The sequence below is a fragment of the Neovison vison genome, chromosome 11 (assembly GCF_020171115.1).
Source record: "Neovison vison isolate M4711 chromosome 11, ASM_NN_V1, whole genome shotgun sequence".
NCBI lineage: Eukaryota > Metazoa > Chordata > Mammalia > Carnivora > Mustelidae > Neogale > Neogale vison.
Genome location: NC_058101.1, coordinates 59,221,598 through 59,242,013, shown reverse-complemented (window position 1 = coordinate 59,242,013; position 20,416 = coordinate 59,221,598). Strand labels below are relative to the sequence as shown.

The following is a 20,416-nucleotide window of genomic DNA, read 5'->3' as shown; positions in this document are numbered from 1 at the left end:
AAGTACTGTGCTAAGTAAAAGCAATAAAGAACAAAATACATTAACCTTAATCTCACAGTAACAAGGGAGAAAGACTGATAAACAAGTAAACACATAAATACACAAGGCAATGAAACAATTTTCATAATCTGAATTTGGGGGGGAGCGCGGATGCAGAGTGATAGGAACCAAGATAGTAATTGTGCCAATTTTATACGGTAGCTATGGAAGACCTCTTTGATCTGAGATCTAAAAGATAAGGACAAGCCAACCAGGCTAAGAGGAGACTGGAGGAGAAAAATGTTTCAGTTGCTGGAACAGCTGGGGACAAACCTAACAGAGGAAAATGACCGAGTACAACTGAGAAAAACCAAGAAGCATAATGAGTAAGAGTAGGGGCATGCAGCAGGTATAACATGAGGATATAACCCAAATTCACCAATGCAAAGCCCTTACAGAGTTGTAACCAATGGCACAATGTGATCTTGCATTTCAATAAAACTACTTTGGCTACTATGAAGAAGAAAGATGGGAAAGGGCAAAAACAGAAACCATTCCAGGACACTTGGGAAGCAATCTAAACTCTGTTTCAAAATTTGCAAATACTTTGGGACCTCGTAACACTCCTGGAAAATAGGTAAAGCATTCATCTAATTCACATCTGAAAAAAACAAGGCTTGGAGTGAATTAACCGAAGTCCCAATGTTAGTCATCAATAGCATCAGAATTGGAACAGAGCCACCAAAAAAAAGGGGGGGGGACAACAAAAAGAACAGAGCCACTTAATTCCAAATCCACCTAGTGTCTTACCAAGAAGAATGAACACCCTCTTTGGGGATGATCACTTAACACTCTAACTTTCATTGAGAGTCTTAGCTAAAAGAATAAAGACATTAAAACTTTAAATGCTCATCATTATAAAAAAGTGAACTATTTATACCTGGTTATAACTTATTAGTACCTTAAAAGTATTAATAATAATAAATCGTAAAACTGAGCCCATCAGCATTACTAAGATACTCTTTGCCTTAACACTACAAGTTCTTTACAAAGTACTTGCAGCTGTACAAATTGTGAAATTACATAATGTTTGAAAATGATCCATCAGGATTAGCCCAAATATGACAAGTAAAATACCCTTAATAATGCACTAAATTTGATCTACGTGTGCTTATAATATGTATATATTTTGACATCTAAAACATACACTAATACTAATTAGCCAAGTATATGACAACTTCCTTCTTTAAGTCTTATTTGTTTACTGGCATTCAGGTATCCTTATTCAGGAGCCCCACTGCATCTACCTATAGGATTACTGATATAATCAACAGAACAGTCTTCAAAGTTATAGTGCAAATGTAATAAATAGCTTAAAAACTAGGTATGCCAAATGTGTAATAATCTGACCTACTGATCAGACTAAGTGATGAGAAATCTTAAGATTTTTAAAATCTGAAAAACATTGCAATAGTATCATTTTTGGGGGGGGCCTGAGACTTTACGATATTCCTACTTTCCGAAATATTCATTTTTTACATGTTATAAAAACACATTCTATAATTAATATGACTTTTTCATCAAAATCAGAATGTATTATTGTACATTTTTACAAAAAGGGAAAGTGCTGTATGATGCTAATCATTATAAATGTTTATTCCCTATCAATGGAAAGAAAGCATTAAAAGGATATTTTGCTCCTCAGTTCATGGCAGAAACATAATATTCTCTGTGAAATGACTGTAAAATATGTCGCTAACTTGAAGAAGTAAAAGCAAAATAGAAATACAGCACTTGTACAGATTTTCACAGTAATTTTAGGGTATCAAGGAAACATCTAGAGTGTTGATCTGGTTATACTCAATTCAAACAAACTACTTGTCACATTAACTACCTCCAGGAAGTTACTCCAAACACAAAATAAACTGTTTATGCCCCTACTCAGATAGATAACATGACAGATTGTTATTAGTTGAAGACAGATGAAATACATTAATTTGATTGTGAGCATGTGTTTAATTTTACCTTGCCATGCACACTCTCTAATGCTGTCTTTCTCTGATGACATAATAAATCATACTGTATTAGAAGAATTGCTAATGCCAAAAAATAAAAAATGACCAGAACTTGACTTTGACTCTGTAGATTATTAAATGAACCTTCCTAAAAAAGAGAACTGCCTGAAAATCAGTGTCCCACAGATAAAGAAAAAGGTATCATCAAAGAAACTACTTTCTAGTTTAAAGTTTAAAACCTCATTGAAGTTTAACATTTTTCCTGTATATTAGTTTTTATATTTATTTATCAAATGTCCCTTCCTTCCTTTCCTATTTTCTACTGTGTTTTATGTATTTCACCTTATCAATGTGTATAAGCACTTTCTCTAATAAGGACATTTGCCAAATTTGTTCTAAATATTCCTCCCAGGTTAGGATTTTCTTTTTAAATGTTTCATGATGCTTTAGAGACACAGAAATTAGGGTTTTATGAAATCAAGTACACTGATGTAATGATGTAATAAGCTCAATATTTAAGCCACGCTTATTTTGTTGTTAACATGCAGCTAAAAACAAAAGCAGGTAAGCACAAAAAAGCACATAATAGCCACTCACAAAGTGTGTTGAATAAAAACAAAAATATTTTTTAAGCTCTTGAAAGAAATCCAAAGCATGAGGGGCACCTGTGTGGGTCAGTCGTTAAGTGTCTGCCTTCAGCTCAGGTCAATGTTCCAGGGTCCTGGGATCAAGCCTTGCTTCGGGCTCCCTGCTTGGCAAGAAGCCTCCTTCCTCTCCCACTCCCCCTGCCCGTGTTCCCTCTCTCGCTGTCTCTCTGTCAAATAATTAAATAAAAATCTGAAAGAAAGAGAAGAAAGAAAAGAAAGAAAGGAAGGAAGGAAGGAAGAAGAGAAAAGAAAATAAGAAAGAAATACAAAGCATCAATGGTGTCTAAAATAATATACAGTTGATCCTTAAACAACACCGGGTTTGAAACTACAGGTCCACCTACATGTTGGCCTTTATTTATTTATTTATTTTGAGTTCCAGTTCTACTTCCTTTTTATTTAAATAATCAAAGCAACTGATTTGGCACAGCTGAGGGAAGCTGAACTGGAGCGCATAAGAGGTGGCAGTAGTGTGGCCTAACTGCGGGGCTAGTGGGGAAGTAGTGACTGGTCACAGTGGGCTCTCCAGACCCTAAGTCAAGTTCAGCAGTCATGGCTGCGGGACTGGGGGCACTAGAGAGGAGACATCAAGTGGTGATGTCTCGCCAAGTCCCAGAGACCTCAGGGATGGGGGCTAAGTCAGCTCCCTCCAGTAACAGAGCCAGGGCATCCCAATCAGGGGTCACAAGACCTGGAAGGCATTTTTGAGCCCCCGGAGCCGCACTGGCAGCTACAGTTTGCACCACCAAATTAGGAAGACACGGGAAGCAAATTCTTGACAGGCCTTCTGAAAGCTGGCATCTATGTGGCAGTGCAAAGAGTGGCTCTGCCTGGGGGGACAAGATGGCGGGGTAGTAGGAAGAGGCGTCTTTTCAGCTGGTACCCCAAAGTGAGCTGATTACCTACCAAAGAACTCCGATCACCCATGAAATCAGCCTGAGATCAGAATTATACACGTCTGGATCTCTACAGGGGCAGAAGACGCCAGTGAGCAGGTAAAGCGGAATGGGAACGGCGGACTGATATCAGAAGATAAACAAAAAGGGGAGGGAGCCACCAGTGGCGACCGGTGGGAAAGTAATACCCCAATACGAGCGAGAGTGCCCTGCGTCTGGGGACCAGCATTAACTTGGAGACTGGTTGAAAGCACTCCAAAAGAGCAAAGGATCGCGGGGGGAAATTGTGGGAATCGGGGCGGCTAGGGACAGGGGCTTAAGTCCCCGGTCCCAGACGGCCTCCCCAGCGCGGAGGCAGAGAGAGTGCGGCGGAGAAACCAGCTCCTGGTCCCTAAGCCGCCAGCGTGCCCCGGAGCGCATGGGTTCCGGCTCCTGTGAGGGGATGGGAGCTGCGCCAGTCTGCAGAACGCGAGCTAGCCCTACCACAAAGCTTGAGATGCGCGCACACGTCCCTCGAGCTCTCCTGGGTTACTAAGGCCCGGGGGTGCTCCTTGACCCGCGCCATTGTTTCAAAGCCTAAGCCACGCGCGCGCAAAATTCTTCCCCGGACAGAGGCGCGCAAAAACCCAGCCTGCGGCTTACGGACTAGCGCCCCGTTCTCAGTGCCCCAGACGCGCGCCCGACCCACAGCCGCCTCTGAAAAGAGGTGCGCGCAAGCCGGGCACTCCCAGCCCGGGCCAGCGGCAAAATCTCAGTGGGCAATTGCTGCTTGGAACCTCTCTGGCGGTCGGGAGCTCCCAGACAGCCGCCACTGCCTTGGCTTTGGGGACGAGCAAAAGATCCTGCGCCCCCAGGGTCTGCAACTTGGAATCTGCGCTGCCAGCGTCCAAGGGTGAATTTATTCAGCTTCTGCACCCAGACTGAGGCTTCTCTCTGAGATGGAGATCAGGGTGCGGTTTGATTTCTTCTAATACTACAAAAACCATCAAAGGCGGTCAAGGTGAGAGGAAAAAAAAAAGTGAACAAGCATAAAAACCGCCAGAGAACAAAAGCCTGAAAAAAAAGTTTTGCCAGAGCCCACCCCCTTGAGGGGGGGCGGGGGGACTCAACTCAGGAAACATCATTGACTGACAACCCACGTGGCAGACCCCTCCCCCAGAAAACAAACCAAGAAAGAAAAAAAAAAGGACTACAAGAGAACCACCACTACTTCATAGGAAAACTTGTATTATTCACTCGTTTCCACTATTCCGGTTCATATATATATATATTTTTTTACACATAGGTAATTTTTTTAACCAATTTACCACCACAGCGAGCTGCACAGTACATCAAATTCCATAATAACTTTCTAACCTGAACTTTTTGATACATACACCTATGTTTTTCTTTTGCATTTTTATTTTTTGAATTCCTTTTTTTAAAATTTTAGTTTAGTTTAGTCTAGTATATTCCCTTTTATTTTTATCCTCTAATATTCATATAGAGTTAACTTCAAAGTAATCCCCTTTCCCCAATCAATACTACCCCTATAGGTAAACCAATTTTTAATCCCCTTTATCTTAGGAAAGTTGAGTCCTTTAACAAAGATATCAAGATACATCCAGGAAGAATCAAAACAACCTTCCTCGCACACACTGAGAATTTATAAGAACTCTCCCATCTTCTTCCACCAGTGTTTCTGTGTTTTTTGAGTTTGTCCTGATAGCATATAAATTTTACACTTGTGGTTCTTTTTGACGAGGTTCTTTCTTTATTTGCATATATATTTTTTTTCTTCTTTCTCTTGCCATATAATTGTATCAGTCTTTCTATCTCTTTTTGTTTGTCTACTTCATAAATCTTACCTTGGGGCCCATCTGGGCTGAACCTTCTCTTTCATCTTCCCTTTCTTTCCTGTCTCTCTCTCTCTCTTTTATCTTTTTTTCTTCTTCTTTTTCTTCTTTTCCTTTTATTCTTTTTCTTTTTCTTTTCTTTTGTCTCTCGTTTGGGTGGGGAATCCTGATTGCTCAGAAGTGTTCCAGGGTGCACCTTGACTGCACCAGAGTTGATACATCCAGCTACATCTGTTCAGTCTTCTCCCACCAAAATGACTAGGAGGAGGAATGCCCAACAGAAGAAAAATACAGAGGATGGACCTTCTGCAACACGCTATCAACATAGACAATATGTCGGAAAGAGAATTCAGGCTAACAATTATCCAGGCAATAGCTAGGTTGGAGAAAGCCATGGATGACCAAACAGAATTGATTAGGGCCGAACTGAAAGCGACCAGACAGGATGTTCACAATGTTAGGGCGGAGCTTAAAGCTACCAGGGAGAAGGTCCACAATGCTCTCAATGAGTTCCAATCTAATCTAAACTCTCTCAAAGCTAGGGTAACTGAGAAAGAAGATAGAATTAGTGATCTGGAAGACAAACAGATAGAGAGAAAGGATCAGGAGGAAGCCTGGAACAAACAGCTTAGATCCCACGAAAGCAGAATCAGGGAAATAAATGATGCCATGAAGCGTTCCAACATCAGAATTATTGGAATTCCTGAAGGGGAGGAGAAAGAAAGAAGTCTAGAAGATATCGTGGAACAAGTCCTTCATGAAAATTTTCCGAATCTCGCAAATGAAACCAGCGTTCATGTACTAGAGGCTGAACGGTCTCCACCCAAGATTATACACTCCAAAAAAACATCACAACACCTGATAGTCAAATTGAGAAATTATAATTGTAGGTATAATCTCTTGAAAGCCGCCAGGGCAAAGAGGCTCCTTACTTACAGAGGGAAGCCCATCAGAATAACGTCAGACCTGTCCACAGAGACCTGGCAAGCCAGAAGAGGCTGGCAAGATATATTCAGGGCACTAAATGAGAAGAACATGCAGCCAAGAATACTTTATCCAGCAAGACTGACATTCAAAATGGATGGAGAGATAAAGAGTTTCCAAGACCGGCAAGGCTTAAAAGACTATGCAACCACCAAGCCAATACTGCAGGAAATATTAAGGGGGGTTCTATAAAAGAGGAAAAATCCCAAGAATAGCATTGAACAGAAATATAGAGACAGTCTACAGAAAGAATGACTTCAAAGGTAACTCGATGTCAATAAAAACGTATCTATCAATAATCACTCTCAATGTGAATGGCCTAAATGCACCCATAAAACAGCACAGGGTTGCAGATTGGATAAAACGACAGGACCCATCCATATGCTGTCTACAAGAGACCCATTTTGAACCTAAAGATACACGCAGACTGAAAGTGAAGGGGTGGAGAAGCATCTTTCATGCCAATGGGACTCAAAAGAAGGCTGGGGTAGCTATTCTCATATCAGATAAATGAGACTTCAAACGAAAGACTGTAGTCAGAGATACAGAAGGACACTACATAATCCTTAAAGGGACTATCCACCAAGATGATCTAACAATTGTAACTATCTATGCTCCCAATATGGGAGCAGCCAATTACTTAAGAAAACTGTTAATCAAGATAAAGAGTCATATTGATATGAATACACTAATCGTAGGAGATCTTAACACGCCTCTTTCAGAATTAGACAGATCATCGAAGCAGAAAATCAATAAAGAAACAAGAGCATTGAATGACACATTGGACCAGATGGACCTCATAGATATATACAGAACATTCCACCCTAAAACAGCAGAATACTCATTCTTCTCAAGTGCACACGGAACCTTCTCCAGAACAGACCACATACTGGGTCACAAATCAGGACTCAACCGATACCAAAAGACTGAGATTATTCCCTGCATATTCTCAGATCACAATGCTTTGAAACTGGAGCTCAATCACAAGGAAAAGTTCCGAAGGAACTCAAACACCTGGAAGCTAAAGACCACCTTGCTTAAGAATGCTTGCATCAACCAGGAGATCAAAGAAGAACTGAAACAATTCATGGAAACCAATGAGAATGAAGACACTTCAGTCCAAAACCTATGGGATACAGCAAAGGCGGTCCTAAGGGGAAAATATATAGCCATCCAAGCCTTGCTCAAAAAAATTGAAAAATCCAGAACACACCAGCTGTCTCTACACCTTAAAGAACTGGAGGATCAACAACAAATCAAACCAACTCCACACATAAGAAGGGAAATCATCAAGATTAGAGCTGAGATGAATGAGGGAGAAACCAGAGATACAGTAGAACGTATCAATGAAACTAGAAGCTGGTTTTTTGAAAGAATCAATAAGATCGATAAGCCACTGGCTACACTAATCCAAAAGAAAAGAGAGAAATCCCAAATTCATAAAATTATGAATGAAAAGGGAGAGATCACAACTAACGCCAAGGAAGTAGAAACAATCATCAGAAGTTATTACGAACAGTTATATGCCAATAAGCTTAGCAACCTAGATGAAATGGATGCATTCCTGGAAAAATATTAACTACCAAAATTGAACGAGGAAGAAATCGACAACCTGAATAGACCGATATCTAATAACGAGATTGAATCAGTGATCAAAAACCTCCCAAAAAACAAGAGCCCAGGACCTGACAGATTCCCTGGGGAATTCTACCAAACCTTCAAAGAAGAAATAACACCTATTCTCCTGAAGCTGTTTCAAAAAAATTGAAGCAGAAGGAAAACTTCCAGACTCTTTCTATGAAGCCAGCATTACCCTGATCCCCAAACCAGGCAAGGACCCTACCAAAAAGGAGAATTTCAGACCAATATCACTGATGAATATGGATGCTAAGATTCTCAACAAGATCCTAGCCAACAGGATCCAACAGCACATTAAAAAGATTATCCACCATGATCAGGTGGGATTCATCCCTGGGCTACAAGGATGGTTCAACATTCGCAAATCAATCAATGTGATACAACAAATTAATATGAGAAGAGAGAAGAACCACATGGTCCTGTCAATTGATGCAGAAAAAGCATTTGACAAAATCCAACATCCGTTCCTGATTAAAACGCTTCAAAGTATAGGGATAGAGGGAACATTCCTGAACCTCATCAAATCTATCTATGAAAGACCCACAGCAAATATCATCCTCAATGGGAAAAAGCTTGCAGCCTTCCCATTGAGATCAGGAACAAGACAAGGATGCCCACTTTCACAACTCTTGTTCAACATAGTATTAGAAGTCCTAGCAACAACAATCAGACAACAGAGAGAAATAAAAGGTATCCAAATTGGCAATGAAGAAGTTAAACTCTCTCTCTTCGCAGATGACATGATTCTTTATATGGAAAACCCAAAAGACTCCACCCCCAAACTACTAGAACTCATACAGCAATTCAGCAACGTGGCAGGATACAAAGTCAATGTGCAGAAATCAGTGGCTTTCTTATACACTAACAATGAAAACACAGAAAGGGAAATTAGAGAATCGATTCCATTCACTATAGCACCAAGAACCATAAGATACCTTGGAATAAACCTAACTAAAGAGGTAAAGGATCTGTACTTGAGGAACTATAGAACACTCATGAAAGAAATTGAAGAAGACACAAAAAGATGGAAGACCATTCCATGCTCTTGGATCGGAAGAATAAACATTGTTAAAATGTCTATACTGCCTAGAGCAATCTATACTTTTAATGCCCTTCCAATCAAAATTCCACAGGTATTCTTCAAAGAGCTGGAGCAAATAATCCTAAAATTTGTATGGAATCAGAAGAGACCCCGAATCGCTAAGGAAATGTTGAAAAACAAAAATACAGCTGGCGGCATCACCTTACCTGATTTCAAGCTTTATTACAAAGCTGTGATCACCAAGACAGCATGGTACTGGCATAAAAACAGACACATAGACCAGTGGAACAGAGTAGAGAGCCCTGATATGGACCCTCAACTCTATGGTCAATTAATCTTTGACAAAACAGGAAAAAATATACAGTGGAAAAAAGACAGTCTCTTCAATAAATGGTGCTGGGAAAACTGGACAGCTATATGTAGAAGAATGAAACTCGACCATTCTCTTACACCGTACACAAAGATCAACTCAAAATGGATAAAAGACCTCAACGTGAGACAGGAATCCATCAGAATCTTAGAGGAGAACATAGGCAGTAATCTCTTCGATAACAGCCACAGCAACTTCTTTCAAGATACGTCTCCAAAGGCAAAGGAAACAAAAGCGAAAATAAACTTCTGGGACTTCATCAAAATCAAAAGCTTCTGCACAGCAAAGGAAACAGTCAAAAAAACAAAGAGGCAACCCACGGAATGGGAGAAGATATTTACAAATGACAGTACAGACAAAAGGTTGATATCCAGGATCTATAATGAACTCCTCAAACTCAACCCACACGAAACAGACAAACACATCAAAATATGGGCAGAAGATATGAACAGAGACTTCTCCAATCAAGACATACAAATGGCTATCAGACACATGAAAAAATGCTCATCATCATTAGCCCTCAGGGAGATTCAAATTAAAACCACATTGAGATATCACCTTACACCAGTTAGAATGGCCAAAATTAACAAAACAGGAAACAACATGTGTTGGAGAGGATGTGGAGAAAGGGGAACCCTCTTACACTGTTGGTGGGAATGCAAGTTGCTGCAGCCTCTTTGGAGAACAGTGTGGAGATTCCTCAAGAAATTAAAAATAGAGCTTCCCTATGACCCTGCAATTGCCCTCCTGGGTATTTACCCCAAAGATACAGATGTCGTGAAAAGAAGGGCCATCTGTACCCCAATGTTTATAGCAGCAATGGCCACAGTCGCCAAACTATGGAAAGAACCAAGATGCCCTTCAACGGATGAATGGATAAGGAAGATGTGGTCCATATACACTATGGAGTATTATGCCTCCATCAGAAAGGATGAATACCCAACTTTTGTAGCAACATGGACGGGACTGGAAGAGATTATGCTGAGTGAAATAAGTCAAGCAGAGAGAGTCAATTATCATATGGTTTCACTTATTTGTGGAGCATAACAAATAGCATGGAGGACAAGGGGCGTTAGAGAGAAGTAGGGAATTTGGGTAAATTGGAAGGGGAGGTGAACCATGAGAGACTATGAACTCTGAAAAACAGTCTGAGGGGTTTGAAGTGGCGGGGGGGGGTGGGAGGTTGGGGTACCAGGTGGTGGGTATTATAGAGGGCACGGCTTGCATGGAGCACTAGGTGTGGTGAAAAAATAATGAATACTGTTTTTCTGAAAATAAATAAATTGGGAAAATAAATAAATAAATAAATAAATAGAGTGGCTCTGCCTGAGCAACCCAATTCCCAGGAGAGTGATGTTAGTGAAGAACAAGGTAAGCAGCAGCATGAACACAGCTATAGCCGTGCTGGCCTTCAGCACCATTAGAATGGAGATCCAGCCACTGAATCTGGAATGCCTATCGCCCGGAGGACAAAAAAACATCCCGAATGAAGAAAATGAAGAAAACAAAGAAACTGAATGAACTCTTGCTCCAGGAAGACTTACACATATGGCAATACCAGCACACAAAGGAGCAGGGAGTGAAAAGTAGGACCCAGAGGACAGATAGCCCAAGCCTGAGCCACTGCCTGTCTCTATGCAAAGCTGGGCAGGCAAGGACATTCGGGAGAAGAGCCAGAGTGCTGCACATGCAGAGGCAGTACATGGTGGATAGTCTTCAGAAATTCCTGGAGGATCTCCATTGAGATGTCCTGGACAAAGTAAGGCTGAGCTGGGCAAAAAAAGGGCCCAACTCTTCTGTTGAGTAACTGTGTTCCCTAAAGTAGCATGCTGCAGCCCTCACTCTCTCTGGTCCAACTCCTCTGTCTTCCAGCTAACCTGCTTCTGCCTATTTAGCAGTGAGGCCATGACTGCTGCAGGGGAAGGAAGCCTGGGTGCTATAGGATCATAGATCTGACCATGTGAGCTTTCTGGAGGACCATAAGAAGGAAGCCAAGGGTGGAGGCAACAAGGAAGGAGCAGAAGGCTCTTCGGCTAGTGGCAGCTCCCAGAGTCTCAAAGAGTTGTAGACGACAAGCGTGGCACACTGCAGGCTGGGTCGGCGCTGGGACACAGAGCTGGAACATGAAGCTCGCTTTAAACCCTGTTTGCTTCTGCAGCCCAGGCTGCCCCCTACTGTTCACACCCTTGCCAGAGCAGTGGCAGCCACAGTAGCTCTTGGAGCTCCCTCCCGTGTGCCGAATAAATACAGTACAGTACTGTACATGTATTTTATTTTCCTTACGATTTTCTTAACATTGTCTTTTCTCTAGCTTACTTTATTGTAAGAATACAGCATACAATACATATAACCTATAGAATATGTGTTAACCAATAGCTTATGTTATCTGTAAGTCTTCCAGTCAACAGTAGCTAAGTTTTTGGTCAAAAGTTATATGCACATTTTCAACTGCATGGGAGTCATACCCATAGCCCCATGTTGTTCAAGAATCAACTGTATATACTTCCTTATTTTTGCAGGAATACTATACAGGACTGAAAAATTAAGAGTCTCCTTCACAGTAAGAATGAATATCACAAACGTGTGAGCAAGAGAAACAAGATACAAAGGAATACACATAAATGACAGCATTCATATGAAATTTTTAAAGTGATCAAAATAAATATTATTTAGTGAGCTATATACAGATGATAACACTAAAACAAACAAACAAAAAAAACAAAAACAAAAACAATAAAAAACCAAAAACACAGCAAGAAAAAGATCAGGACAAAGGGTAATAGTTAACCCTAAGAAGTTAACAAAAGGATTAAGAAAGGCACTTCATAGGCCTTTGGGGTGCCTGCTCTAAGTCCTAACCCAGGGAAGAGCTATTCTATATCTTACATATTCTTGTATGTATGTCTCACTATATTAAAACTTCCTATTAAAATTGTAATGATGACAATCTTCATTTCAAACCTAATTTTTAATATGATCATAAAGAAGCGTCACTGTTGCAAAAATATTCATAGTGCTTACAGATCTTCCCAAGGACTTCTATTAATCATTTATCAGATCATATTCTTTTGACCTCATGCCGTGCCATGAGCCTTGGGGATCTATTTGTCACCTGCCTCTGTCAGATCCTCATTTGTTAATTACTTTTCTTCTAATAATTCTCCAACCTTTTTATAGATCTCCATATTATTATAAAATTTGCCTAATCACTTCGCATTGCATTTCTATTGTAGTCACATATATTATCACAAACCAATGTATAAGAACTCCGAAGTGATAATGAATATGAACTCTGTAGAATAACCAGAGCAACACCAACAGCAGCCAGAATCAAGAGGAAAGGAGGGAGTATGTGAGAATCCATATTATTTCCTCAACTTAGTTAGTATCATTAATTAGATTACCCAACTTCTTTCTAGGAACAGATAATGGATAACTACTTCTCCTCTCACTTCACACTAAAATGAAATAATAGGTCTAACTGAGAACAGAGAGTAAGTAAATCTTTCTGCATTTGTGGCTATCTACAACTTTCTATTGCTTTCTGTAACACGTGTGCATAAATCATCAAGATTAACATTTGCCCATATGCCAAAAGCCTGAAGGAACTGAAAAATTAATCCAGGTTTTGAACATTTTCCATATGAATTCTTACTAGAGAATTTCATACCTGAACAGAACTGTACAAGTTTGTAAAATTCTGTGTGATTTATAGATATAATAGGGTCTAAATTCACTTATGCCTTTCATACACAGACTTGCATGGGGCTGTCCTGCCTAGATACCAGCATACCCTGGGATCTTGCAAAGAACAGAATCAACAGTAAGAATTGCCTTTATTGGCAATTATATTACAGTTATTTAATTCTTCTTTATATTTTCTAATTCCCCACCATATATCAGATCTACTGGGAGAGAGAGAATGAAAAAAGATCATTTAAAAATAACAATCAAAAGAAAATAAGTAAAGAGAAAGTGCCTGATACCAAAAGATCTCAGAGTAATAGGAGGAGCTAACATTTCTAGAAAGCCGTTTTTACAGGTACTTTACACTATCAAATCATTTCATCCTCAAAACAGCCATCATTTGACAGATGAAAAACCTGAGGCACAAAGAGGGTAAATGACTTAAGTATGAACACACATCTAGTAAGCAGGGGAGCCAGAACTCAACCTCACATCAGTCCAGTTCCAGAGTCTCACATAACTTTCTCTTCATACATGTAGTCTTCTGGAACTGACTTTTTTTTTTTTTAAGATTTTTATTTATTTGACAGACAGAGATCACAAGCAGGCAGAGAAGCAGGCAGGCAGAGAGGAAGGGAACCAGGCTCCCCACTGAGCGAAGAGCCCAACACGGGGCTCGATCCCAGAACTCTGAGACCATGACCTGAGCCGCAGGCAGAGGCTTTAACCCACTGAGCCACCCAGGTGCCCCTGGAACTGACTATTTTTATGCTATGTTGTTTCATGCATGTTATCCCAAGTAGAAAAGTTCACTCACTTTCACTGCCATAGAGGGTATCTCTGATGAACATATCACAATTTGTATCTCTCTTCTCCAACGGTGGACACTTGAGTTTTTTTCCCCAAGTATGAGCTATTACCAACAATGAAGCACTATGACTAGTCACAGTACATGTCACCTAATATGTATGAGAAGCAGTCTGAGCTATACAGCAGAGTTTAAAAAAAAAAATGTTGAATCATAGTCTATGAATGTTCATTGCTTCTCAGCCTATTGGCTGAGAGCAAGCATAGTCTATGAATGTTCTTTATAGAATAATGCCAAATTATTCTCAAATGGTTATACCAATTTGCAATCCACCTACCAGTGAAAATGAACTCCTGTAGATTCATATTATGTCTCCATCACTGTTATTCTTGGGCCTCCTGATTTGTACCTTACTACTTAACTGGTGGTCATATCTTGCATTTTCTTCTCAGAGATGAGACTGTACTTACTTTCATGTCTTTAGGCCATTTGTCTTTCTTATTGTATGAAATTCCTATTTCTGCTTTATGCCCATTTTTCTAATGAGTTGCCTTTTCCTTGTATATCTGTAAAAGTATAGTAATCTTTTGTCATTTACTTTTGTTATAAATACCTTCTCCCAATTTGTGACTTATCTTTTTTAATTCTTTAACGTGTCACTTGATAAAAACAAAGATGTTTATCTTCTTTGGTATTTACCTTATGTGGTTGATATATTCATTATTTAAATTTAGCATTTAGATCTTGTTTAAGAACTCCTTCCACATACCAAGACAGGAAACAAATTCCTTTATTTGTTTCTTCTAAAAAGATGTACCATTAACATTTCATTCCAGGTGAACTGATTTTTTGTGTATGGGAATAATATAGGGATCCACTTTCTTTTTCAAATAAACAACTGTCCAAGGACTACTCATTAAATATTCTACTCTTTCTCAAAGATTTTCAATAACACTTTCAAAATAACATCCCAATGCCATTTACATGAGCTTTGTTTCCAGCATCTCTCTTCTGTTTCCTTGAGTGCATTCCACACTGTCTTTATTATAAGCTACTTATAAAAAGTCTTGATCACTGGCAAGGTATATGCTCCTCACCTTGTAATTCAGGAGCATAGTGACTTTTCAGGACCTTTACCCTTCCATATACATTTTAGATACAGTCTGTTTAAACACTACACACAAAAATACCATCAGGCTTTAATTGAAATTATGCTGAATCCATAAATCAATCGAGAAGAACTTACATTTTTACAATATTCAGTCTTTGTATCCTTTAATATGGTATTTGTCTTATTTTATTTGGATCTTATACTTGTACAATTTTCTCAAGAGGGATTTTCAACATAATTAATCATATCTAAGAATTTGGTAATTTTGTTTCTTCATTTTTAATCTATATATCTATATCTTATTATATTTTTCTTACCGTCTTACAATAGCTGGGATCTCAAGAATGATGTGTTGAATATAAGAATCATGAAAGTAGACATACTTGTACGTACCTGATCTCAGGAGGAAAACATTCGCTCTGTGACTACTCAGTAGGATATTAACTATGGGTTTTTCAGAGATGTTATTTATGAGGTTGAAGAAGTCCCCTCTTGTTCCTAGTTTGCTGAGAGTTTTTTTAAATCATGAATTGATGTTGAATTTAGTCAAATGCTTTTTATACATCTACTGAGATCATCAAATGGGTTTTGTTCTTTAGTTTATTGATATAGTAAATTATACTAATTGATTTTGAATACTGAATTAGCCTACATTTCCAGGACAAACCCCCTAATGTAGTATCTTTTTTATACTGTATTTTGTTGAGCATATTGTATATGCTCTCCCTCTGTCCCTACCCCCTCTTCCCCAAAAAGAGCACAAAAACAAAAACAAACAAACAAAAAAAAACAGTAGAGAAATCAATGAAACCAAAAACTGGTCCTTGAAAAAGCAATGAAATTGATAAACCTCTAGCCAAACTGAACGTGAAAAAAAAAGATAATTACAGTATCAGGAATGTAAGAGGGAATTTACCATATGTCCTGCAGATATGAAAAAAGACTTTTCTGTGAATTAACCCTCTGAATATTATGTTTTCTGTCTTACTTATTCATTTACTTTTTTTAATCCCAAGACTAAATTCCTTATCTTATTAATATTGTTACTCCAACTTTCTTTTGATTAGTGTTTGCAGAATATATCTTTTTCCTTCTTTTTACTTTTAACCTATCTGAATCTTCATATTTAAAGTGGGTTTCTTATAGACAGCTTATAAGTGTGTCTTGCTTTTTTATCCATTCTATCATTATATTTTTAATTGGTATATTTAGACAAGGTTTTGGGAAACTTTTCTCTGTAAAGGGTTAGAAAGTAAGTCAATTATGAGTTTGTGGGTTATATGTTCTTCATAGCAACTACTCAACTCTGCCATTGTACTGAAAAAACAGCCCCAGACATAATGTAAAAGGTGAGTGTGGCTCTCTTCCAATAAAAATACTTATGGATGATTTTCATATAATTTTCAGAATATCCTTCTTTTGATTTTTTTCCAACCATTTAAAAATGTAAAAACCATTCTTAGTGGACCATACAAAAAGAGGACCCTTACTCTACATTAATGGTCAAATCACTGTTTAAAAGCATTTGGAGACTTTCTAGAGTTCTTAGGAGAAAATCTAAACTCCTTAAAACATTATCTCTTTTTCTCAACTCTCCTTCCTTACACCCTAACCTCTAGCTGGGACAAATATAAATTTCCATTATATTTCAGACTGTTTCCTAGCTTCTAAAGTTTTATTTCAACCTGGACTGCTCTTTCTTGCACTTTTCTATATAGTATGTTCCTACATAACCCATAAGACTCTGTTTAAGTATTTACTTCTGCTGTAAAGTCCCCCTGTGTAGTCAGCACATCACTATAGGACAACACCATCATATTGTCTCCCCCACACTTGTGCTTGGCACTTATGAATGAATTAATGAATGAGTGGGTACTTTTAAATATAAGAGGAAACTGAATATGTGCAAATATCTACAATAATAACAAATTCTAACACACAGTAGTTTTTAATGGTTATCAGCATGCATTTTAACCAAACTGATTTTAGGGGAAAAAAATCCAATTCTCATAACAACTGAAAGCATTTTCTTAATTATAAAACGTCCCTTAGAGTTTGATATTAAAGTATTATATAACAGACTCAGAAGATGGTGCTAGTGTGATATGTTAATAAGCAAGAAATAAAAAATAAGACAAATAGCAAAGAAAACACTTCCTCTAAAAAAAATCTTTACTTAAGGAAAAGGCACAAATATAGATAATTCCTAACAGAAAACTTCCTTTGAAAGAAGAAATCTTGACTACTGAATCTAAGATTAAATGTAAAATGTAATCAATTTTTGTCAATTCTTATGTAAGTATAGAAAAGTGGTCAGTAATCTAGAATGCTTAAAACGAGATCCTGAAGGAAGAAAGAGCTTAATTGCAAACCTAGAAAACATTCATCTCCACTGACAAAGAATCCAGTTCACAGACTTAATGTATCAGTATATCAGGTTATAACTCTGTGGATGTAAGTAGCAATCATGGGGAAAAAGGGAATAAAGAATGAAAATTATACAATCATGTTTGGTGCTCAGTTTTAAACCAAAAAATACTTTTTACTGAAACTGAAATGGACAAATTCAGTTGATAAGTTTTAACAACAGTCACTTGTTTTATTTTCAGATACCTGCCATTTTGTTTTTGTTTTTGTTTTTGTTGTTTTTGTTAAGACTTAACTGACTGCTCTGTACTTTTTGACTAGCCACAAATTACAGAAAAATTCTGAAGTGGGATTTAATAATCACTCCTGAATATTTTTAAAACTTTACATTCAAGTATTCATTTTCAAAAGATTAACCATTTTTGTGTAGAATATCTCTGTCTCCTAATGAAAATGTAAACCCGAGGATATACAGCAGCTTTTCCACTATGAGTGGGGTAAAACCTTGACACCATGGAAACCACATAGACCTAGAGAAGAACCCTAACCAGGCCCTTCTGGATCTGCATTTGCGGGGTTCTCTGTGACTGCCTGAAAAGCCACTTCCTACTTGAGGAGGTGAAAGGTCACGAATATGGCGACCACCTGACTAACCTCGGCAGGCTGCCCACTCCATGGCTGGATTGGCCAGTAGCTATTCCAAAAGCTCATGCTCAGCGGCAACCAGGAGCTTCCAGAGCCCATCAGCCTTTGAGGGGCCTCTCTGCATCTGCCTGGTGCCATGGTATCTGTCTGAGCTTCTTCCTATGGCCAATGGGCAGCTTTTTAACCGTATGGGAGCCTCTCTCAAGCTGTGTATCAAATGGAAACAATAAAGATTTTGCAGGGAAAAAAAAAAGAAAGAAAAAGAGAAAATGTAAACCCGTATTTGAGAAGTAAATGGCTTGTGTTGGAAGACTGAGTAAAAATTTTCTAGCTTAGGAGGAAACAAATGCATAGTCAAAATATCAAATCTAAGAATATCTAACTCAAAACCAGCAGTCTTTCTTTTATTGGGATATGCTACTATATGATACATTCTAACTTCAAAATACTTCTTATTTAAAATTATATCCCACAGGGGCGTGGGGCTGGCTCAGTCCACAGAGCATGTAACCCTTCATCTCAGCATTGTAAATCTGAGCTTCACCATGGGTGTAGGGATTCTGTTTAAGTATTTACTTCTGCTGTAAAGCCCCCCTACATATCATAATGTAGGGTGTAGGATTACTTAAAAATTAAATTAATAAATAAATCTTTTAAAAAATTCAAACCTCAGAAATATATCTCATGGGTGCAATGTGTTCTATGAAGCTGAAACAATAAACACCAGTCTACACTCAAAAGAGGCAAAAGAAAGCTGTCAGCCTTTATGAAATACAAAGAGACTACAGAACTATTCAAGAGACTACAGAACTATTAATACAATATATCTTTACTAAATTGAATTTAAATTTTATAAAAAGAGAGAAAGAGTACAGAAAATCCTTCTGAAAACTACTGTTCTCATGTTAATGAATTACCTGATTCTGAGACTTAAAAAATAGATTTCTTTTACTGACTACTCCAAAAAGCTTTTTTTCTTAAGATTTTACTTATTTGACAGAGACAGCTGAAGAGAGAAAGACCACAAGCAGAGGGAGTGGCAGGCAGAGGAATAGGGAGAAGGAGACTCCCTGTTAGCAGGGAGCCCGCTGCAGGGCTCGATCCCAGGACCCTGGAATTATGACCTGAGCTGAAGGTAGACGCTTAACTGGTTGAGCCACCCAGGTGCCCCAAGAAAAACTTTTAATAAGAAAAGCTGGCAGCACTCCTTACAATTCTATGTCAGTAATACAATCAGTATTTATGTATAAAGTTCTGAGATTTCTTTATGAATATTATAATCATGGGGGAGAAATAAATGGGAAAATACTGAACTCCGATTCCCATTTTTTAGTATACTCAATTCACTATTTGAAAAATAAATGAAGACTACACCATGAGAATTTAAAATGAACAAGCATTATAGCTTTCAGGTGAAAACACTAACAAGAATTTTTAATTCCTCCGTTTAGCAGCCCAAACTATAACTTTCACAGTTCACTGGGATCTAATATTCATCTAAGTTTAACTTTTGGCTCACTGCCCCCTTATAATAGTCAACATTATAAAAGTCATGCTTCTTAGAAATAATCACAAAGAAATAATCATAAATGGAAAAATGAGTAAACTATAGGGTATCCAATCAGTAGAAATTTTAGGTAGCTCTTCAAAATAGAGCTTTAAAAAAAGTCTGTATACAAGAAAAGATATATAGGCTTAAAACTTTAAGTGAAAAGAAAATATATACAGAAAGAGCTTAAAAGAATACATGCACATATTAACAACTGGTTGGTTGGTTCTATACGGTAGATTCGTAGTGATTTTTTTTTCATAGGTGTCTGCATTTTCCAATTTTCTAAGTCAAATATGTAATGATTACTCTTTACTCTAAAGTCCTGCAAAGTATCTATTACAGAATAATTGTAGAATAACTTTAAAATAACACTGTAACAACATCTTAGAATACATTACAAAAGTGATATGTTTTAAATAATTCATTATGCTAAAACTTCAATGTGAGACATAAATGTACAGTAAAGTGATTTTTTAAACAAGTGTATCGGGGCACCTGGGAGGCTCAATTGTTAAGCGTCTGCCTTCAGCTCAGGGTCATGATCCCAGGGTCCTGGGATAGAGCCCTGCATTGTGCTCCCTGCTCAGAAGGAGGCCTACTTCTCCCTCTCCCACTCTCCCTGCCTGTTTTCTCTCTTTTTCTCTGTCAAATAAATAAATAAAATCTTTAAAAAAAATAAAAATAAAAGCAACAAAAAAGTATATTTTTATGCAATATTTTTTAATTTATTTTTTATTTATTTTCAGCATAACAGTATTCATTATTTTTGCACCACACCCAGTGCTCCATGCAATCCGTGCCCTCTATAATACCCACCACCTGGTACCCCAACCTCCCATC

General features: G+C 38.2%; 1 protein-coding gene and 1 pseudogene across 3 annotated transcripts in view; both read right to left on the bottom strand.

Moving 5' to 3' along the window:
- The window catches only part of RAB28 (RAB28, member RAS oncogene family), a 113,032-nt gene that overhangs the window by 33,246 nt on the left and 59,370 nt on the right, over nucleotides 1-20,416 (bottom strand). The gene's annotated exons all lie outside the window — the stretch shown is intronic.
- Nucleotides 3,229-20,416, bottom strand: part of LOC122889640 — a 43,233-nt pseudogene continuing 26,045 nt past the window's right edge.